This window comes from Xiphophorus couchianus, chromosome 15 (genome assembly GCF_001444195.1).
Source record: "Xiphophorus couchianus chromosome 15, X_couchianus-1.0, whole genome shotgun sequence".
In the NCBI taxonomy this organism is placed as follows: domain Eukaryota; kingdom Metazoa; phylum Chordata; class Actinopteri; order Cyprinodontiformes; family Poeciliidae; genus Xiphophorus; species Xiphophorus couchianus.
This window is the reverse complement of record NC_040242.1, coordinates 16697617-16721603: the sequence shown is the minus strand read 5'-3', so window position 1 is coordinate 16721603 and position 23987 is coordinate 16697617. Positions and strand designations below refer to the sequence as shown.

General features: G+C 39.6%; 1 protein-coding gene across 2 annotated transcripts in view; it reads right to left on the bottom strand.

The window, feature by feature from the left end:
- The window catches only part of klhl29 (kelch like family member 29), a 276752-nt gene extending 253188 nt beyond the window's left edge, over nucleotides 1–23564 (bottom strand). Inside the window, exons 1-2 of one of the 2 annotated variants that reach the window (XM_028039721.1) lie at nucleotides 23094–23563; nucleotides 9387–9455 (exon numbers count right to left, since the gene is read on the bottom strand). The gene's annotated coding sequence lies outside the window, so the exon portion shown is untranslated. Of the gene's footprint in view, nucleotides 1–9386; nucleotides 9456–23093 lie in introns of both variants that reach the window. The other variant, XM_028039722.1, reaches the window with a different exon arrangement.
- Between the last annotated feature and the right edge of the window lie 423 nt (nucleotides 23565–23987).

Here is a 23987-nt window from a genome sequence, read left to right as displayed (position 1 = left end):
CATGCCAAGATTTGTTTTTATAGCTAAAAACTTTGGGTGATATTTTTATGCTTTGAAAAGGCTGCTAGTGTATTCAATTAGTGCAACCAAAGTATTTCCAATGAATAAAAGGAAACAAGCTTAAAGCTGTTTATGGAAGAAGCAATAAATGACCAGATGTTAAAATAAGAGAGACAAAAATAAATAAATAAATAAATAAAACTTGGCAAAATTTGGCAGGCCTTATACGTTCCTACAAGTGGGGGTGGAGCAGCTTTGAGCAGCGCTACATTTCACACAGCAGGAGAAGTTAGTTGGTCATTCCAGGACTTGGCAGCTTTGAAATGTAAAAAAAAATATGTATTTACTTCAATGCTGTTAACCAGTCCACACCTATTTTGTGTTAAATTCAAAAGTTTACAAGTAGCTCTTTAATTGGCATATAACTTTAAGGCAAAATTCCTAGGGATGCGTTTTTTGGCAAAGCTTATGCAACGTTTTTGTTTTTGTAAGCAGCAGGATTTAAGGGGGATGCATTTGAAAACACATGGTGCGGAGAAAATACTTTTTACAAGAGTTAAGATTGCCTCCAAGCTCCCATAGTATACCTTTGACATCTGCAGTGCACATGTAGGCCATCTATAAACCCCCTGCAGATCTACAGAAGTAAAGCAGCTCCTGTTGGTGTCATTTAAACCCACATAAGCTAAAGTCTTTACTCTCAAGTGTATGTCTACATGTATAACTGCAAATGACCTGTGGCTGGTGGTATAATGGCTCAGTTTGTTATGTCTGCACTTGTCCTTTTTTCTCAGTTAAAGGACTAAAGATATTCAGACTCTCAGCAGCCTCCAGATGTAGAAAATGTAGTTAGCTTTTCTCTGCTTCGTGCACACCAACCTTGGCATCTCCCTCACATTTGCAAACTGCACTGGAAAACCTGTATAAGACAAAGACTCCGTCTATGCACTGAAACAAAGATATGTACCATAATGAGTTGAACTCTGCTGATGGCCATTAGGCCTCGTGTCAACATTAGGGAGATATCCAAATAAAAATTTGGCAGATAATACTCCCAATTAATTCAGAGCAAATTTTCTACGCAGTGCCACTGACCACAGATGATAAGAAGGTACATGTGAATTCTCTGATAAGAATCCCTGCTGGGAAATTAATTTCTGCAGAGAACATTTGGTCCTTGCAGAGCTGCGATGTAATTAAGGTTAAAAAGGGGTTTCAATATCAGGCGCAGAAATTGCCTCCTTTGAAATGCATTGCTGCAAATCTAACGGAAGCTGAGGCGGGTGGACCTCTGCTCTTTTCAGTGTCAGATGTTTTATTTATTTTAAAATAAGAAAAGCAACAAGACTGTCCAACAGACTCCACCCAGATTTATTCCCTCCCACCCCTGTTGCAGCTTGAGTCAGCTGAATTTTTTATTTATTATTTTTTTTAAGTTCCAATTTCAGTGAGAAACCAGGAGGGAAGTTATGGTATTGATTTTTATCCGAGGTACTGTTAGCTCCATTTTTATGTGCATCCTAATAGCATCGCTGTGGAGGTGGGGAAAAAAAAGAAAAAGAAAAAACCACTCACTAGATGTTTGCAGCAAAGGGGGTCAAAAAATATAAATTACCACGCTGGAGCGAAAAGCAACGTAGTATGTTCTGCGAGGATTAAATTGCCTCCAACTCTGCTCCTGAGACGCACTGTTTTATATCCACAGCTGAGTGCTGCTCAAGGCATTAGGTGAAACAATATACATTATCTGATGCGATAAGCATCTTCCAATAGCAAAGCGGTCAGCGACACACTAAGCTTTGATTTGCAGGACAGGATGACATAATGCCACTGCCAGGGAGCATGGAAACCCAGTCTAAAAATCAATCCTGCATCGCTTACATGGAGCACAAGCACAGAGGGATGCTCAGGTGTTTAAATCCTTAACTAAAAACAGCTGATGTGACAGGAAATCTGTACGCTCAAAAAGATGCAGGTCAGAACTTCACATACACTCATCCGTATGAATGTCACTGTTAGAATAATTATCTAAGTTCATTTACTTGTGAGTTTATTTGAAAGGTTATGTTTTCATATTATTATTTTGTCTGATGTTACTTGACTTCTTTACTTCTGTGAAATACTATTAACCACTTGTAGGATGTTTGCCTGGAGGCTAGAGACTTAGCGAGGCACTCGAATTGTTGTTTTTTTTTATTTATTTTTTTTTAGGGAGAGCAGATCATACAAAGTATAGGAATTTTAAAAGCAAGTTTAGGATGCAGAAGTTTGATTTTGTGAATTTGGACTTTTTCACAGCATCAAAATTACATATACGGGCTTAAACACAAAATAGAAACCCCTCTATAGCTCTTTAAGAGTCTGTTAGAGCAAGAGCCTAGCAAGCCTCTAGCATGAATCCAACTAAAAATGCTTTTTAAACTGGTTCATTTAAATGGGGCCATTTATATATTTTCCAGAAACACAGTGCCATCTCATAGCACAATTAGGTAACTATGTTATCTTTAGTTGTTATAAAAATGCTGTATGTGTCAAAAATAACTTAAGAAATTTGGCACCTTAAAACTGCCTCTGCCTCTTTAAGAACACTTCACATTTTCTGACGCCCCATTCACCCCACAAGTGAAATTTGGACAACTCAACGGAAGTTTGGAGAAATATTTTACTACCATCTGAGGCACGTTGAGCTTTTTGGCCAAAAATGGAAAGAAGAATAAATGTGAAGTGCAAAGTTAGGCTTTCAAACCTGGGAATACTGTGTCAGCAACATGCTGAGGGTCTGTTTTTCTGCCCAGTGGTACTGGAACATTTCACAAGAGGGGTGGAATAATAAACAAAGGGGACATTCTCCAAATTCTTCAAGTTTGCCTTTAATCTACAGTTAGATGGACATAACTGGGTTGCAACAGGACAACGATGCCAAACACACATCAAGCTTGTGGAAGAGCGCCAGCCTGAACGAAACTGAAAACGTGTGGAGTTTACTAAAAAAGGCAAAGTCTGCATCAGAAAATCCATTTAAAGTATATCTGATTTCTAAAAAACAAAACTAAAACAAAGAGCTATCAATTATCGAGCCAAAGTTATATCTGTAGTTTGTTAACGACAAACTACAGATAATTGCCAATAATTTAAATGTAAATCTCACACTAGCACTTCGTCATTAAACCACTGGGCATCTTCTCCAGGAACAGAAACCTTTGGGAGTGAAATGACTCCAGCAGTGGCTGCCAGGGATTTGCAGATGAATAAACAGCTGGTGTTACTAAACATATTTCAGATTTTTCTATGCAGTTTGTAATTATTGGGTTCCATTCCTCCACTGAAAAGCCAAATAAAAATATAAAACAACAAAAAGGAATCTGGTGAGACAGAGACCTTGAACCAGATGAATACAACCTGGTGGAGCATATTTGCAGGTGAGCTTTTATAAAACGTCATTCTTTAGCTCACAGCTCTATGGATAAATTGCAGCTGGGAGTGTCCATTTAAAAACAAGTCCGAGGTTTTCTATTCTGCATGGATTCATATCTGTTCTTTGTCATCACATTGTCTGTTACACAATTTTTGACAGAATTCATGATTTAACTTCAATCTGGATCAAAGTTAAATCAGACCTGTGCAATCTGTAACGCAAGGTGACAATTTTAATGAAAGTTTAGTCACTAAGCTCATAATTGTGCTGTAATATGTACTGTGAGCTGTTGATTGTTCATTTGACTTTGTTCTGTTCAAATCGCCACACAAACAGCTTATTGCTTATTGAAGAATCAATATGGTGAGATAAAACTGGAAGCCGGGGACGTTTAGCTGCAAAAACGACACAATCTTTTTCCTTAAAGAGAGTCATGATACGACAGCTAGAGCTTTAAATGTGGGAGTGCTGTCGTTATACAACACATCAACCATAGCTTAAGGGGGGGAGAAAAAAAAAGTTACATACTTTAGCTCTTCTCTTATGATGTGGTCAATCTGTTCAGCTCCTGAAGGCGCTTTGAGAAAAGCCTCTGCTCAAACTGCCAGCGTGCCCCATTCACAGATATTAGCCTCAATGGCCCGGATAAGATGCCATGCTCGGACCCCTGCTGGGCGCATGTGGGGGTGCGCGCGTCGGCCTCTCCAGATTCTATGCTCCTTTAACCGTGGGCCGACCCCCCTGTGGTGCTCGACGTCTTAATCACTGCCGGGCCAACAATGCCGCTCCGTTTATGTGACATTGAATTAGCCAGGTGGATAGAGAAACGCCAGCCGCCGTCTGTGTTTATGATCGTGTTTATGTTACGCCTGTGTTCTGGTGGCAGTGCGTGAATGAGTCCAACCGCACCACGTGGGAGGAAAACAAATGAAGCAGTCTTTAGCGTTTTAGCGACTGCAGCGCGCACAAAAAGGTCAGAGGTCAGCTTATGAATGGCAGCGGGGTGAGGCTTGTTAGACTCCTGACCTTGCACCCATAGCTTTTTCCGCTTCTCGCTCCTGCACACCTGATTGAGCTCAGCGGCGAAACCATTATCAGGCATGCATCTATTGACGGCCAGGTCAGAGGTCATGTCATTAGTGGTGTTACATTTTGCTCAGAACAGTCGTTCAGCCCCCACTAGTCTCCTTCTTGCTCTGCAGCTAAATAAGCTGCTTCTTGGCATCAAGGAAAAAAAAAAAAAAAAAAAAGCCTGACTGCTTTTGTTTCCCTCTCTGTCAGCAGGTGAAGGATCCTTCTTGCTTTAATAATGGTGGCAGGTGGGGGTCTACTCAAGTGGGCTCAAAGGCTCAGAGATTTCAAAAACAGCATTTAACTTGACATACTATAAAGCTGTGCCTGCTGGATTTAACAGAGTTTTAAAAATGTGGCGGTGGGAAGTGGATTTTGACAGTCCACAAGGCACAGCTAAATAAAATTCTTAATTTTATGCTTTTATCCTCTCACAGCTGGACCATCCATTAGGTAGAGGCACATGCATGGATAAGCACCAAATGTAATCGTGTCTCGCCGAGGACTGGCAAAGTAAAACGCAAAAATACATTTACATTTATGGCATTTCACTAAAAATCTGTGACATTGGGAGATCGGATTCCTGGTTATAAGTGTAGCTGCTGGTGGGATGTCAAACATCAGCACTTTAACTCGATATGAATGAATGTTGAAAATATTTAATAGTAGAAGTTGTATTTATACTTTTTTTAAAATTTGACTTAATTAGAGCATACAGCATGAAAATGTTTTTTTCTATATGATTAACAGTCAGGGCTACAATGGAGCAGGTCACGTTGTGAAAATTTCACACAGGATATCAATGTTAAGAAAAATAAGATACCATTTTCAACACCTTTGAAGGCACAAGATTCTTTCTAGTTAAGAGCAAAGAGTATAATTTATTACAACAGATTTTGACTTCCTTAATATGAGCAAAACCAGGCTCATTTAAAAACGTTTATAAGGTCCTGCGGAAACTGGAAGAACATCTCCATGATGATGATATATAAACAGTTAGTGAAGACTTTTCACAATATATATGGGTAACTTTGTGTGTAATGCTGCACATTAACCCTAAACAGAGACTTTTCATCATTCCATTACACACACATTGTATCTTAACCATTTAGGTGATTAAAAGCACATGCTTACCTCTCCAAGTGATAAAACAAAAACGTCATTCAGAGCTACTATAGACTGATGGCTATATCACAGAACTTCATCTTCAGCCTGAACAAGGTGACCAGGGGGATTAATTGGTGTCAACTAGTAAGTAGGAGTCACCACACAGGCTCATAATAATTTACTGCTCTCCTCAACAGGACGCAACTCTCCTTAGTAGCTGCAGCACAATTCCCTGTAGCATTTTATTTACCTCCACCCACCGTCTTCCTCAGTAAAGCAGCCAGCTGAGGGCACCTTTGTCTGAGCAGCTCTTCATGCAACCAGGCGACCTGTTTTCCTCCTTGCAGAAGCTTGTCATCTATCATTACTCGAGGTGGCCTTGAAAGTGATTCTGGCAGACAGCTCCAGCATAATGTCTGGGGGCTCCCACGTAAGCAGCTCACTGCGGGGCAAACTGGCCAAATGATGACCACTATTTCACAAGAATTATGGTTAAAAATAGAACAAAAACAAGTGTCGTATTTCAGACGACACAGGTGTCAGATATATCCTCGATGGCTTTGATTTTGCCAGTTTTCCAGAAAGTTACTCTTTTTTTTTTCCCTTTTTGCTTGATGCACCAGGAAGGATTTAAAGCGCATTCAGCCCAAGAATAGCAGGAGTGGATTTTAGTTTGGTTTGCTCACCCCTTCTACTTAGCATGCAAATAGCATAGTAAGTTCAGACAGGTTAACACAGTGGGGCTTCCTTGAAAAATTCTAGTGTGTGCACTACAAAAAAAAGCTAAATGGTACCAATGTTTTTGGCATTAGAACAGCTGCACCAGCTTAGAATAAAAATGTAAAACAGCCTGCAGGTTGTTAGGCTGGTAGCACCCCACTGGGGTCTATAAAATATGGAGGATAATTTTACATGTATTCAGTGGATAGGTAATGGACAAGACATTCTAACGGATGTCCTATTCTGTCTATTTATTTGTGTACGAATGCTGACATCAATGATGGCGTCAGACTACAGAAGATATACAATAACACCAAAAAAAGAAAAAGAAGTTAAGCCAAATGTCAAGTGGCCAGTCAAACAGAACTGGGCCGACTGTTGAATATTAGGATGATATGTAATTGCATTATTATTGCAAGGACAATATAATTCCTGAGACTTATTTTGTCTCCCAATCAAAATGTCACCATCACTCTTTGTGAGCTTTAAAGTCTCAGCCAGTAAAAATCCTCTTCAGGACACGAAGCCAATATACACAAGATGAATGATCTACACGCAGAATCTGAATGCGTGGCATTGAAATATAATATTCCACTAAAGAAGCCGAGCACTTATCGGGGGAAAGCGTTACCCGACACACTGATATTGTGATGACAAACTGTGATTTGATACATTTTGCAATTAACTGTATTAGCAGGCCTTAGTGCAGGAGAAACCACAATAGTTCCCAGCACATCAAACCAAAGTAAAGTGAAGCTAAAAGCGAAAGCACAAAAATGTAATGAAAGGTATCACACTGAAACAGATTATTCTCCAGGAAAAACAGGGAGCATAAGAGTGTGAAGGTGCCGTGTGTTTTAAATGAGAGAACTTTTAAAAATAGATGTTGAGAATGGGGAAAATAGAAATAACACGCAGCCCACACAATGACATCAGAAAGATCCTCTACAGTCGAAAAAGATCTTCTACAAGAACACCAGTGCCTGAAGGACTGGGGTGACAGGACGATGTGGTATCAGGATTTTTAGATCTTAAGATATGATAATCTTAGTAATAGTATCTACTTCTATTAGTTGGACATATACAGAGAAACTGAAGGCTGAAAGATATTAGCAAACATGACACTGCAATATTATTTCTTAATATTGTGATGGTATCATTTGTAAGATGATATTAAAATTTTCTTCCCTTTATTTTCTATTGTCAATGTTGTATCCCCCCCTCCTGACATTTTGGCTCTTGATAAGTGAGATCAGAATCACGTTTGGGCAGAAAGGAAGATGAAAGCAGCCAACAAAGTCTATTTATGAGCAAGCAGAGTTTTAACACGTAAAGATGCCTGAAATCTTACAGCCGACCAAATATTGCACACAAGCGCATATTGGGGAACGCATTATCGCACAGACTAATATTGCAATGATGACTGCGACTTCGTGTACTGCTCAGCTCCTAACGGTGCACAAAAGACTGAGGTGGATGGAGGCGAATGACAAAGACTAAGGTACCTTCAGTACAGGTGAGCCGTTTAAAAATCAACCAACAACCATTTTAAAATTTAACGCCTCTTACATCAACGTTTGCCTGCATCTCAAGCGAAAGCCTGAGATGCAGATGAGTTACTGCTGAATATTTCATACTTCAAACAGTAAAGTTATGCTAAGGTTCTGACTGCACATGAGCTTTTTAAAATGTCTGGAGAACTTCTATTAATTTGCAACAACCGCACAAAAACATGAAACAAAACACCCCTCAGATCAAGCCCGACACAGCTGGCACCAACCACAGGACGCAAGCTAAATACCGCAGAATGATTTTTACAACTCAAGCCCCCTCTAGTGAAGGCTGCACCCCAGAAAAAAAAAAAAAATAAATCATAAAAGTAAAAGCACACATAATGAGTCCTGCTCATCAGAGATGCACTGACCCAGGACGAGCATATACACACAACTCATAATCACTGGTAGAAACACAAAGCCCCACCCCCTCTGATGCCTGTGGCGTGCAAGCCTGGTCACCTCGCTCGGGGATCAAAGGCAGTATGTCGTTCTAATCAGTCCTCACAGTGGGCAACCCCATTAATTCAGTTCTGTTTCATCAGTGGCGAGCAGACCACCAGAGAGGTTTGTGCATTCCTGGGGTCCCGCCGTCGAGGAGTAATCCTATCTCCTAATGACCAGATTCTAACCCTGTAATTGTTCCGAGACCAACGTGGGTTTGTTTGCACACATAATTGCAAGATTATTTTGGGAAATGGGGGAGAAAAAAAATTATAAAAAATAGAGGGGACACACATAGCTAATTTTCTGGGCATGACAGGAAAGTCAAGCAATATTAATGATGCTGTACATCAGCAACTCCAGACAATCAACCCCCCACTAAACCAGGCCAACGTCACATGTTCAGGAGCATGAATCCATGCAAAGCACTAAAATGAAGTCCATCCATCCATCCATTTTCCGTTCACCCTTGTCCCTAATGGGGTCGGGAGGGTTGCTGGTGCCTATCTCCAGCTACATTCCGGGCGAGAGGCGGGGTACACCCCGGACAGGTCGCCAGTCTGTCGCAGGGCAACACAGAGACATACAGGACAAACAACCATTCACACACACACTCACACCTAGGGAGAATTTAGAGAAACCAATTGACCTGACAGTCATGTTTTTGGACTGTGGGAGGAAGCCGGAGTACCCGGAAAGAACCCACGCATGCACAGGGAGAACATGCAAACTCCATGCAGAAAGACCCCGGCCGGGAATCGAACCCAGGACCTTCTTGCTGCAAGGCAACAGTGCTAAAATGACTAAAATGAAGTGCAAGAGAAAAATGTTACTTTTTTTTTAAACCAGTGCCATTTAAAAAAAAAACCTTGGTTAAAATTATCTAATGAAAATTAAGCAGAATATTTTCCATGAAAAAAAAAAAAAAGACAGGCAGAAAAATCATGTTGTAGAATATGACTGGTTTTGATATCAGTGTGTTGGGCTTTTTTTCTTTTACTCCCTGTAGCTTGTCTGTCCAATATTAGGATGTTTGTTAGTACATCAGATAATGAGCTTTTCATATCTTGCCGTACCTTTGGTCTCCAGTGGATGGGGATGCTCATCACAGACAAATTAGACCTTTGGAGTATTGTCGTCTGCACCTGCAGAAACAACAGCAGTTGGTGAAAAAGTTGAGCCTTAAAAACCGAAAATTTAAATCTCTGAGAATGCAGCCGTAACATTTTTTTTTGTTTGTTTACACCATCTGTTAATAATGAACAAAAAAACAAAACAGGCATCTCTTTGCTCAAAGAAAAAAAGAACCAATCACGTGTGGAACAATCTGTATCAAGAGATTTATTAGCGCAATCTTTGGTGTGGAGAACAGATGAATGACTACACAGAGGCGCATCATGCAGAACCTATCAATAACTCTCCAACTGTCGGGAGAGAATCAGAGGTCAGAGACAGATAATTTAGCAGTGGAATAAGGCCAAGCTGACAGCATATGGCTGAAACGCTCTGGAGGCAAATGAACGCCTAGATGAAACTGTAGGGGGAAAAAGAAAAATGGCATCAAACATATACCGCACTAGCTGAAGAACGTGGTCTTTTTAAGATGACGACTCGGGGGACGGTTCGCATGAGGAGAGACATTTCAAAGGGTCCTATTGTAGAACAAAAACAATGCTGGTGCTAGTAAAAACCAGCAATCATGTGATTCCCAGTGGCAGCCTTTGGAAGTCACCACATCTCATTCTTTGTTAGAGGCTGTGCTCCTTTTTGAAGTACAATTTCAAAAGGGGAGAAACAAGAGTTTTAATAGCAGTTAGGAAAAAAAAAAAGTTTAATCACAGGAAATGAAAGAAATAACTACTGCTTGCAAAAGTGCATAAATTTTTATTATTATTTTTATTCACATTTTGTCCCATTAGACTTTAAAGTGTTTAAAGTCTAATGGTGGAAGATGGTGGTAGCCATATTTGGCTTCCACCACCAAATATGGTGGTGGAAGCATCATACTATGGGAAGGCTTTTCTAAACCAGGAACTGTTACAGGGTACAAGATTGTAGATTTCAGATTTGAGATACCTACAGGGGGGTTAAGCAGACACAAATTTGTCCCACAGTTCTTTGTAGAAACTATGCATCATGTTAAATTCACTTTACCAATATGCACTATTTTGTACTGGTCCAACATAACCCACTTCAAAGGTCTTTGCCACTTTATCTCCCAGCTGTCTGGAACATTCTTCTGACTGCATGCTTTTTGTCTGGTGACTTCTGAAGGCACAGGAGCTCACCGGATTTTAAATGAAGTTAGAGTTGCAGCACTTAAGATTTTCTGGGAAAATTTGGGACGCCGTATACACTTTTACGTCCTCTTCACAGTTTTCAATATTGCAACATTAGACAAAGCAAAAATGCTCAAGTGGTTAAAAAAAATGTGGCAGGTAATTTCAGGGGTGCAGCATGAAATCTGAACTAAAATAAGACGGTAAGTAAATAAATAAAAAGCCAGAGCAGTCACGAAGGCTGCACGACTGCCATCATGGAGGTTTTGCAGTCCTGGATTGTGGGTATAAAGAAAAATCCTATTTTAGGCTGAAAAGGATTTCTACCATTTTTAATAATCTAAATGCATCACGTATGGATGTAATCCTTCCGCGTGTTGAAGCACGCCTTTGCAACTGCTTACAAAAGCAGTGCAAGGGAGAAGGCACGTTAAATTAGTGTTACCTTCTGAAAACGAATAAAATTATACACATTGTTGGAATTGATCTCATGTTCTAATGTAATCAGATGCGGGCTGAGAGTGGCTTTTATTTACGATTTTTTAGTTCCTTTCAATAAATGCAGGAAAACCTGGAGCCTCTGAGGAGCCGCTGACAGGCTGCTATTATGCTGGGCAGCTCATAATCACAGCATTTCTGTTTGTGCGTGGTTTATGATGTGCAGACACATTTCTCTCGCTCGCTTTCTCCTTGAGATACGCTGCCTAAAAGTAGCTATTTTTTAAGACGCGTGAAAAAAAGAAAAAAAAAAGTTGACACATTGGCTGCTTCCAAGTAACACACTGACGACACGGACCTTTTTTAAGGACTGGTGGCAACGTAGAGCCGACCGCATGAGGCAGCGCAGGCAGCGAAACCTTTTCAAAAAGTGAAATGTCATCGAACGCTCATTCATCATCTTCTGCTGAATCTGCTTTCAAGTCACATACATCACCACAGACTTAGTCTGTAGAACATGATTTTGACTTGTTTTTTTCTTTTAAGATGAGAAACGGTGAATGAAGACGTGCTTTTTTATTCTTTAAGAAGAAAAAAAAAGTGTGTGACTTCCATTGTAATAATTGTGCAAGTACAGAAAGCAACCTTGACAAATCCTCCTCGGTAGGATGACAAAAGACAGCAACTTTTTTTTCCCCCTACTTTTAGTTTCCAGTTTCTACTGCAGAGTGCAAGTGCTAAAGAGTTTTGACATATGGCTGTTTATGTAATTAAACAACTTAAAGCATTCTTAGAACAGTTGCATAAATTAGAAGTGTCTTTCAGAATTTGCCTTAAATGCTTCACTGAATGTGTTTATATTCAGCCAAGCTATAAAAATAAGCAAGACTTGAAATTCAGAATACATAGGAAATTTTCAAGATTTTTTCTTCCTAAAATGACCATAAATGACCTATAATACTGTCCCGTCGCACATTGAGCAGGATGGTAAGGAACTAACATCCATTCATCTGTAGCTCATTGTTGGAGAAGGCGACATCTAGGGCTCACAAAGTCTCCATAACAACCATAAATGCAAACAAATCCCTGCGGTTCAGACCAGCCCTTTTCATGAGACATTTCTCAAACTCTCCAGGGACTTTATAACTGGAACTGTGTGTTTTGAGTCAGATGAAATGAAGATCGATCATCTCTGAAACATACGGACAAACGCAAACATTGTGTTTCTCGGCTCTCTCAGTCCCCAGTTAGATGCTGTGGAAAACTTGCTGGATGAGCTCAAGATCATTTCTAGAGATTCTGCAGAGAGGAATGGTCAAAGATCTCGCTCTCTTCATTCTCAGTGTTATAAAAGAGGACCAAGTTCTCAACTGACTCAAAACGGCGGTTATATGATCTATTAACAGCAGCGGTAACGATCATTGTGGCATCTGTGATTCTGTTAAAGGCCTTATTTTACCTACTGTATGCACTTAAATTAGGGCTAGTTTTATTTAAATAGTACACAGATTTATTATATAGGCTTGTTACTTATTTTTCCTTTCCTTAAATCAGAGGTGCTGATAAATGTGGCCTGCGCTGCAATGCTTTAAGAAAAACTAATTCGCAAAAATAAACCCTGCAGGGAAAATGTTTACCATGTCAGAAAATTAGAGACATTTTCCATTAACTCTACACAAAGCAGGATCATTAACCAACTCACTGACTTCTCCCTATAGGTTTTTTTCCCCTCTGCTTCTAATTATTTGTTTGCTTATTTTTGTAATAAAGCACAGGGACTCTATCAGAGTCACCAAGGACAGCCTTGCTATACTTCATAATATGTAATTAAGGAAAACTTTAAAAAAGAAAAAAAAGCCTGTAATGATTTGTATAAAGAAGGTAGAAAAAAAAATTGTGACTTACGGTTTTATTTCACACTAGAATCTGCTTCCTCTTGTATGTAAATGATGCACACACACACACACAAAAAGTTCCGTCTTGCCAATTATTGTAAACTTGTCAAAATCAGACCCGGCTACAAATCATCTATGCAATTATCAATTGATTGAAGCAGCTATCTAAGTGTGGGAAAACACTTAGAGGCATAATACATCAATTTTAATGGCATTTCTTAATCAGAACGTTCAGCAATCAGCAGAGACCAATTAGGCCTGAGAGATAGAGAGCCGCCATTAATAATCAAAGTTGGCTGCCATCACACTGGCTCCATTCTCCAAAGGTTGCCGAAGTTATTTACGAGTGGACCATTTATTTCACTTGAGAGCGAGCTGTTGTCCGATTCTATAAGCGGCGAAAGGAATATTCATAAAAACAGACCATTCTGACCCATTTTCTTTAACAACAGTGGAATAATGCAGATGGAATGACTGCAGGTGGATTGTTCCTCACATAAAACACATAAAATAAAAAATGATGACTTCTTTTCAAGTGAAAATAATTCCGTGTACAGTGAAGAGGGGGAACGGATAGGCTGGTCTCATAAATGAGAAGAGGAGTCTCCTCCAAGTGACAAAACAGTCCTCCGTCCCACAGGCACAGAGAAATGACAAAGGATATCTTCACAATGCCACCTTCAACTGCCACCTTATTAACATTATGGGCAGTTTTATTGTGGAGGAAGCCTGCATGTCTTTGAATACAAAAATAAGCCAACCTGCCGCGCATAAAATGTACGAGCTGGACACAGACCAGGCAGAGACAATGCCCTTTATGTCTTTCCGGGCAGGAGTTTACTTCTCTCTGATTTCCATTGTTCCCTTCCTTGGCAGCAAGTATGAGTGGCAATTGCCTGACTTTCAAGTCTGCTCCTGTGAGCTATAAAAGTGTGAAGAAAGGTCAAACTCCTAAACCTAAAACTCCAAATACTTTTTCTTTAAAGAGGTATATTTCACTGCATCAAAAACAGCTTGTTTGGTGTACTAAAAAAGAAAAGAGAGAATTTGATAGAAGTTAGGGACTTATACGTTGATGGATAAATGAAGATTATCTTGCAATTTTTTCATTCGGGGTTCTTTTTCCAATCAAAATTCCAAACTTTCTGTGTGTTGCGGGGGGGATTATGATGAAGTAGGTTTTCACTCCATCCGCAGCTGTGTACCATTCCAACAGGCAATCAGTCTGCAAATAAACAAGCTGCCCTCTTTAATATTTCTTACCATATGTTGTGCAGTAATTTGTAAAGTCAATTAATTGATCCTGGCCATTGTGGTGCAGGTATTTATACAGAGAATCCACTGCCAGAATGAATTAATCAACGCTGGAGTGCATGCTTCGTGGCTTTACGAAGTTGGGATGAAGCCAGTGGTTTATAAGCCGACGTGTTCTGTGGGAGAACACATCGGAGGCGAAGGCAAACAGGTCATAAATAGGCCGGCGTTGCGGATGCACATTCCACCTTCAGCAAACGCGTGATTTATATATCCTCTTAACTGAAAAGCCACCTTTTAACTCGCCACTGTTGGAATATGCAAATCAGACATGGCCGTAAGCCACTGTTGTACACTTTCAATAATTGTGATCTATTTATGTATTCATTGCTTACCGGAGAGAAATGATTTTGAGACTACAGCTGTAAAACTGAGAGGAAAAAGATGGAGATTTATATCACGGGGTGAAGGCAAACAAAATCTAACGACTAATACTAATTTTGCATACAGGTCAATTACTAAGAAAGACTGCTCATTAAGCCATTTTTTTTTTGTGTAATATATTAAAGTAAAACAGGTTCAAGCGTTGCTGCCTCCAGTGAAGATAGTTTTAGTCTTCAAGTAATTTAAAGCCTGGTTTACACCTGTTCCATGTCCGTACCCTTCAAACCCTGCTCCAGCCCTATTTTTTCATAAAAAAAATTATTCTATTTTAATTAATTTTTTTGTACACTTGATTCCTTCAATACTCTCAAAAATAAAAGCTGGTACATTTCCATTTTTACCGCTCGTTACAACGAAGAACGGAGGTTACATTACTGAATGATGTTTATTGCAAAACACACCTAAGATAATGAAGTGCACACTATAAAAATGATTAAAGGTTCATAAAGGGCTGCTGGGGAAGCCATGGCTGTCAAGCAACCACAAAGCACAGATTTTTTTTTTTTTTCCTCCTCCACTGCTGGAGAATAATGGGGCACTCACAAAACAACCAAACACTGCAGCGGTTTTGTTGTGTTGATGGGTTACAAGATGAAAAAAGATTTTCCATGTCCATATCCCTCTCTTATAGAGCTAACAGGCTTAACCTGCCCCCTGTGGAGCCTCTCTCCACAAGGCAGCCCCCCAGAGCGCCCGGCGCACCCAGAACTAGACTTACAGGCCGGGGTCCAACCCAGAGTCCTGCCCCCTGTCGCCCAATCATATTGAGGAAATTCACACACTTTTTGGACATTCAACACACCTTTTTTAGAGTTTTGCTTATTAAATCACAATATGCTTAAAGGGAATATTTAAGTTTGTATTTGTGTATCCTATTATGCTATATTATTAGTCATTATTGTGCTTTCCCAGAGCTTAATGACAAAATGATTTACTTTCTGTTAATTTCCAGAAAGGCACTGCTGATGGACAAGCTGGAAAAATGCCTTTACTACCAAAACTTCATTAAAGGTTTTATTTTTGGGAAACATTTAATTTAAAAAAAACTAAATAACCTAAAGCGAAAACCTAAAACACAAACTGCATGCTGTATAGATAATAAGTAGAGATTAGGGAAGGGCAATAAAACAATTGCAATAATTTTATTAAGGAACAGAAAAAGGAAAATATGAATGATAAAAGTATGCTTTGAATTAAAAATGGACAGTACATGTGGCCAATCAAGCAGAATATTGGGAGACATACCGAATTGTGTCCTTGTACTTTTTAAAAAAATAAATTTAAGCAAAATTGTTCTTGTAACAGATACCGTCTTAGAAACTAAACTGTCATCTTAAAGTTGTACTATGATAAATATTGTTGTACTATGATAAACTATGATAAATATTGGAACTGTATAGAAAAATACAGTGAGTGTTTTTTTTTTTGGTCAATAAATCACTCAGCTTTAGAGACATACACAAAGAAATACAGCTAGTGATCAGAAACGATTTTCACCTTCACCCTTCCTGACTGGTCAGTGACAGCTCAAAAGAAATTACTAAAATCTGTCTTTTGCTGGTCAGTGAATGCACCACACCTACACACTAAAAACTCTTCTCTCCAGTGCAGAAGTTGATCTGAAGGAAGACACAAAGTTAAACATTTAACATCGTGTGGTGTGCAAAACCCAAGTGAAAGAAATTGTTACCACTAGAATCTGCTTGCGTTCGTTTTAAAAACAAAAGAGGGAACAATTTTTACGTGGCTCATGTTTATTACTACAGTCACAATATTGCGTGCCAAGATTTATTTTTTGATTATAGAAGAGAACTCATGCGAGTGTTGACTGCCACTGTAAAAAAAATATGAGATGGTGGTGACATTTGTTTTTCCTTCCCTTCATTTGGATAAATAATTAGTAAAACCATGTAAAATAGAGCGCTGGGTTACTGTCTAAAGACTGAAATGAAATTCCATTGAGTAGCTAGACAACAAGGCTGCTTAATCAAAAGGACTATATACATAGACCTGTTCTGAAAATCTTAATCTTAAATGGCTGGACAAAAAGTAAATTATCCTGATCTCTAAGGTATATGTCATGGAAAAGAACACACTAGAAACCATTTTCACTGATAGCATGCCAGTAGTTCATTTAGGCTGCTACCTAAACAGCGAGTAACACTTCAGAAGATAACAGGAAGGTTAAACATTACATGACAGCGTTATTCTTTTGAGCTTTCAACCTCGGTCATGAAAAGTTTTTTCTTTGTAAATATTGGAGGGCTTTTGAAAATCCCTCAGGTTAGGGAATGTATACACAGACTGCTGTTTGGAGTTATGCTAACTGTGCTAACTAAAAACAGTTGAAATGGTGAACTGAAAGTGAAATATCATCTCTGCTCACATATATATTTTAAAAAAAAGTTCAGTTGGGTTGAAAAAAAATTAAATAAAATAAATTCTGTTACTTATTGCTCCAAAAGAGAAATAAAGAGCTAATAAGCGGCAGGCTCAAAGCTGTACAAATCTGGAGACTACAAGTCAACCACTAAGCTGATTCATCCAGCTCTGCTCCTATTTAGAATTTGCTAGATGTGCACAGGTATACAGGACATCGAGGTTTCAATTCTCATTAAATAAAGAGGACATCTCTAAAGAAAATAACCCACAAATTGCAAGTTGTATCAAAAATATATTAGACTTCAGAATTAAAAAGGTGGCTTAAAAAGACAGAAACAAGAGTGAAAGGGATCTACCAACCCAAGTCTCAGTGGATTCACAGCTTAGTGCTTTTTGAGACCATTCAGGTTGCTCAACAGGGAAACTGCAAGCTTTTTAGAAATGTGATACCAACATCACGAGCCCTTCAGTGACTATGTTCAAGAGGGCAGCTGAAGAGCACGCTTTTCATAGTTCACTGATTTCTAAAGAGCTTTGGAAGCACGGCATTCGCTCATGGCCTCTTGCCCTCATGTCTTACTAAGTATATTACGCTTTATAATGGCAGCTGATGCTAAATATTAACTGCGTTTTCAAGCAGAGATATCACTGCCACTGAAATCCAATAAAGCCATAAAGGTTGGAGGAAGAAGTAGAGGCGACTTATTCACATCTGCCAGCACAGAAGCTAAATTCACTCAAGAAATTCCTGATCCGTGTCCATTTTTTCCCCCCCTTGTCCTTACAGAAGGCTTCCATACCTGTCAGCATAGAGTGATTTCTCCAATTTTTCATTAGGTGGTGCTCAGTTTTGGAGCAGAGTGTAAGCAGCACCACCAAGCTGCAATATTGCTCCTTGCTGGGGGAAAAAACAAACAAACAAAAAAACAGACACAAAAATATAAACTTCACACATAGTATGGTTCTTTTTTGGCATAAATAGATGAAATCTTCAATATTCTTGTTGGAAAACAAAAACTAAACCACTGCTTTCTATTTAAGAAAATTAATGTATTACCTTATCAAATATGAAAACAGCTAAACGACGCAATGCAGATAAATTATTTTAAAAACATTTTAATGGTAATTTTTATAAAGCCGGCTGCTCTATGTACTCTGACACAAAAATCCTTTTTGAAACCTGCTATGGTTATGCATTCCATGTAGATTTTTAATGAATGAGTTGGGCGCCTTCAGATCAATTAACCAACTGCTGGCTGCAATGTTGAGCTTGGATACCGCTGTTACTACCAGCAGATACAGATAATCGAAGTCTAGTTCTGGTGTCATTTAAACTGCATCTCTCCCCACTTAAGCACAAAAAAAAAAAAAAAAACGTAACGCGGCATCTTGATGAGCAGCTTGCCATCATCTACTAGTCAGCACCCCGAGTGCAAAGTGATACTGCAGGGAAACAAAAGGATGGCCTCAATTAAAAAAGAAATAAATAAATAAAAACGAACAAAGAATAAGAAAATAAAAAAATAAAGCCACCCACCAGCAGCTGTGTTCAAGCTGGGTTCACAAACAGAAATGAAATATTGTGGTTTTAGAAAGATTAATGTGCAACAGTGAGCTACATTACACTAGCCAGCTGCTGGCACTAGATTTGTATTTATCATACCGGTATCAAGAGAGAGAGGGACTGAATTTCTAAAAGTGATTGGGGAATTTCTATTCTGTGAAAAAAAAAAAAAAACACCTAAAATTAAATATGAAAACCAAATCAGTTGTAATCACATCACTAACTATTAGATATAAAGTCTAATAGATTAATCATGAAAATATATCTTGCATGCTTTTGGAATGACTGTTCTCCTAAATCTTTCTTTGAAAAAAATAAAATGAAAAATTAAAAGTCTCTCCCTCCGTACTTAAAATCCAAATAAATTCCAGAGAAACTGTTTTAATAGGTCAGAGAAGACAAATACTAAGTTATTTAGGCAAAGAAGGCTTGGAGGAGTCGAGGTGAAGCATTTAAGTCTAAGAACTTCCAAGAAAGGCGGTGGTAGCATGATAAGGGCATGTTTCAATGCCAGTGGCTTATGCAATGAGGATAGAGGAATGTCTTCCATTTCACTTTATATCAGCAGGTAGATTGTTGAATCTTAGACATGAGATGATGTTCCAATAAGATAAAGACGCTAAACATCAAAACTGGTTTCAGAAGAATAAAGTAGGGCAGCGTTAAGACCTTAGGAAATTTCTGAGTTATTATACTTCATATATATCATCCCTCTGTGGATTATAGAAAATTCACAATGCAGTCAAACCTCAGCACCAAATTCTATGTTTTGTAAATCACTAAAGTTATTTGTGGTATTATGATTCTACTCAGAGTAGATGTGTTTCTGCGTCACATTTTGAATATTATTTTCCTTTTCAAATAAACGTGTCCATCTGCTTTGCCCATGCACATTTCAGGCTTAATCTGAGTTGACACATTTTAGTTTTTCCCTTTTAATGTCCATTAGTGGGCAATTTGTGCTCGTTTTCTTGTCTCACTGTGCTTCTTCTGGCTCTGTTAGCTTCAAAACCTCATAAGTGAAATTAATTTACTTTGCATGCATTTATGTGAACTGCAAGAACATGATGTGCTTCTTGTTTTATAGATCCTCAGTCACTGTCACAAGTGCCTTCAACAACAAAATAACTATTCATTTTTGATTGCGTCAGATTTGCACAAAGGAGTGGTGACTTTATTGTTAATAAAGACAGTGAGAATGCTGAAGCTGTGTGGTTAATATTTAGTGGAAAACAAGATAATTGAAATATCCAAACTTTTCTACTATTGTCACCTCATTATGTGGCTGTCAGGAGCTTGATACACACGAGAATTTGTTCTCTGCAGATTTTTCTGACAAATAAAACGAAAACATGCAAAAGTGTCATTTTGCATGAATCATGTGCTGCAAGTGAAGCACCAAGACAGCTTGCCAATACTTCATGGAGTGTGCTAAAGATTAAGAGCGGCACATTTTTTTGGATGTACTGTACACTAATGTGCTTTGAAGAAAAATCTCTAAGACGACAGGCTAAACACTAATTATTGCATAATAAGATGCACATTCATTGTGGAAACCAAAAAGCCTTCTAAAACCTTCCATCTCCATATTAAAGTAAAGCATACAAGCATGTTTTTATCCTTCAATACAAGTCTTTTAAAACAATTACAATTTCTCAATCTAAAAAAAAAAAAAAAAGAACTTCCAACATTCATGCTTTTATTTTTGTAACAACCAATTTCAGAGTCAACAAGACAGGGGAAAAGAAAAAAGAACCACCAGGTTTACTGATCGGCTTCTGCATGCATTCTTAAATGGAGCCAAGAAACAGACTCAATGTGAAGGAGATGGATAAAAACCTGCAAGGGCACCTCTTTAAGGTGGCCACATAAAAAAAAAGAAAAAGAAAAACCTTTTAACCTGGAAGAAAATGGAGTTCATCTCTTACCAAAGGCACAAAATCATGCACAACTGCTCTTCATTTTCATTTTGATTGAGGGCACGTTACTCCAGATTGGCCTTCTAATATTCACGGCTCCAGCTGAATCAGTGTAATTGGTCGATACATTGTCACTCTCATATTTTGCTTTGTTTAGCAGCTGTAGATAAACAGAAGAAGCACACGTGCGACTTTGGAAGAACCGAGAGGCGATGGGAACGGCTCTGTCCCTTTTGCTGCCGGAGCTGTGGACAGCAGCACAGGCGCTCCTCTGCTCCTGACTGCTGCTGCTGCTACAGTTTTCCTACAAGATAATAACTTCCTGTTTCCTTTGAGGACTAACCTGCTGATTCCAATTTTCATCAATTTAAAATTTGTATACACGAGAGACAAAAAAACATATGCAGCAAAAGTGGGATCCAACAGAAAATGAAGGAAAGAGTATTCATCTGAGAATTAACCTAATCTTTGATTTTTATTCGACGCAAAAAAAAAAGAACAATGATGCAAAGTGCATTATGTTGGTTGATGCATTTATAGGCCACAAATAGTAGAAGTTCTTGGGAGCTGATCACAACCTAATCTAGAAATTAAAAAACTACTCTTTGTCTCGTATGTGCATCTTTTTTACTAAAAAGGGTGTCCAATAATTACCAGATTAATTTCCAGCTGGAGACCCGTTTGCTTCTGATATTAAAGCCATCACTAATGATCAAGCACAACCTCAGTGGCAGCAAAACAATACATCACCTTTCTCAACTTCAAACAGAGAGCTGCAAGAAACAAAGCACTCATGGTGGACCCCAAAGCCTGATCAGGCTCACAAGGGATGAACCGGAAGCCAACGAGTGCTCGTCCAACAACCCACAGGACCCAAATGATCCACTGCCAACATCCCTCGCCGCACGACGTAGGGCTTCCTGGCAGGTCAGAGTCGTTCTGGCAGCGGACGGGGAGACCAACTACACAGAAGTCTTCCCTTCCTAAATCATTCTTCATGGGCAACGATAAAGAAATAATAAGCAGCCTTGAGCTACAATATTGCAACTTGCTGACCATAACAACAAGATTCATTTCTTTTTTTCTTGTGTGTGTGTGTGTGTGTGTGCGTGTCTGTCCGGCCCTTACTAATAGGATAAATGCCTCGGGGTAATTTCTAAATGAATTCCTCAGGCCAAAGTGGTTCCCCAAGCCAACCCAAAGCACATTTGATAGAGAAGGATTATCCCTGATTGAGTTTATTTCAGAGAAGCTGGTGACAAACTGAAAACACCATGATGCTTCCACAGAGGCAATTCTTGCCCAAACAATAACAACTCTGAAGCTGAACGTACACCACAAAGGGTGTTAAGAGCACTTTTCTTTTTCTTTTTGCATGCTGACACAGTGACACCTCTATATTATCACCTTGTGATTATCCACCTACAGCCAGTGGTTCCTCTAAATATCTTTATTCATACTACACGCATGAGGTGAGAAGACCCCCGCTTAACGGCTCCAGCTCTGAGGCAAATGTATTGTCTTACCTCACCAAGAGCGGAGCTCCCCCGTCTGCTCTGAGAGGACTAGGACTAAACCCTTAATCCCCCGCCTTGATTTGCGATAGCCTGCTAGGTTTTTAAATGTCATCAGTGGGGAAGTGTGTCCTCCTCCTGCCCCACATGCTCAGCTTATTAATACAACACTGGGGTGCATTTATTTAGGAAAAGAAACATGTCAGTCAGACTGCTCGCCATCTATTTATATACAGTAAGCCACGCTCAAGGCTCCAGCAGCAGCAGTGAAGACTGACAAGTGAGATGTTGGATATGTAAGTTCACCATAAATCTCGCTAAATACAGACCGTGCATAAACTCTGCTAATAATGTGACATGAACCTGCTTCTTCAGGAGACTTTAGCCGTCTGGAAATAAAACAAACTGCGTGGAGTAGTCTGCAGCAGGACCACTAAGGAGATGGCTGCAAAGTTTTGCTTTAACACCAGGGAAGGAAGAAAAACATTGCCCCTACAGTCTGGTGTTTACAGTTGCACTACAGTACCTTGCTTTAACACATGGGATTTATGGGGAGTAATGCTTTCCTGTCAGAAGGATGATGCACTCAAAGTTTCTAGATTTGCAGAAGACTAGGGGTTTAAAAATACAGTTGCTACAGTGTGTGTATTGGCATTAAAGTGTTTGGGAAAAGATCAGACTATAAAAACAGAAATAGTTTAACAAAGCAACATAACATTAACACGTCAATGATACTGTGTGCACCATTAAAAGCATCACTACATTAACTGTAATAGTTTTTGTCCCGAATTAAACTAATACTGTTTTCTGGCTTTAGACCCTTGCCATTCAACCTGCACAACAGCCCCCGAGATCTGAAGTTTGAATTTTTATTTTTTGCCAATTACAGGAGCGCTTGCGCACAAAGCGGGCGCCCGCACACACCATTTGTCAGGCTATGGTCCTGAGCTAAAGGCTGGCAGTGAAACTGATGATCCTCCTCCTCCATTCATTCGTGGTAGGACAAGTGTCCGCGTCGGAACTCCTCGCCAGCACAAAGCATGTCAAAACCCGGCGCACACGGAGCCAGCGCGCTGACATGACGGAGCGCTTACCTCTGCTTCCGTTCGCCGCTCCTGTCCCTCCTCCTCCGGGCGTTTGTCCTTGTTTCGCTACGGCGATGGTTATGCGTGAGCGCTGTCTTTATCCCGCAAAGACCGCAGTTGCATTTTACAGCCAGTGGAGCAACACTGTGCGGTGGCCGTGCGCTGCTCTGCGAGTAGACCTCCTCGGTGCTCGGCCCAGGCTCGTCGCTTAAGTGTGGACAGAGGACGGGACTGGGAAGACGCGTCTCTGTGCGCTCGTTGCGCGGCAGCGGCGGATCTGCGCTGTGAGCGATTCGCTCGGACGGACTGGCAGGCTCACCGTGTGGCCACTTTACTCCCGATGCTGCTCCTCCCCTTTCACTCAGCTCCGCTGACACAAGCCCTCCAGCGCCACCACCCCGTGGCTCTGCGTAACTGCACGCACCTGACGACCTGCATCAGTACACCATCATCTCCAGAGGTTCATTGGATCATTAGAAGCCGCCACAGGGTCTCTTTTAAATCCACATTTAGTTGAATATATTCAATTCCTATGACACACACACACACATACACAAAAACAGAAAATAACCTTGAGGACTATTCCAAGTTGATGGCTGTCTTCTGAAATTTGTCCTAACTCACCATTTTTGTTTTTGATTCCTGTTCCTGCAGGACACAACAGAAGGGATGTCAATATAAAACTGTTGCATGACTCTTTAAAATTAAGCAGAAGTCTTAAATGTGATGCTCGTGAGGATTTAGTTCTAACGATGTTAAATAAGCTGTTTTGGTAAGGAATCCTAAGATATTTGGATTAGAATTTCAAAACCATTTAAAAAATCATCAACAATTATTCTTAATTATGAACAGTGCCCAGCAGAGGAAAAAAAAGCAAATAGGATTACATTCTGCATTATGAAT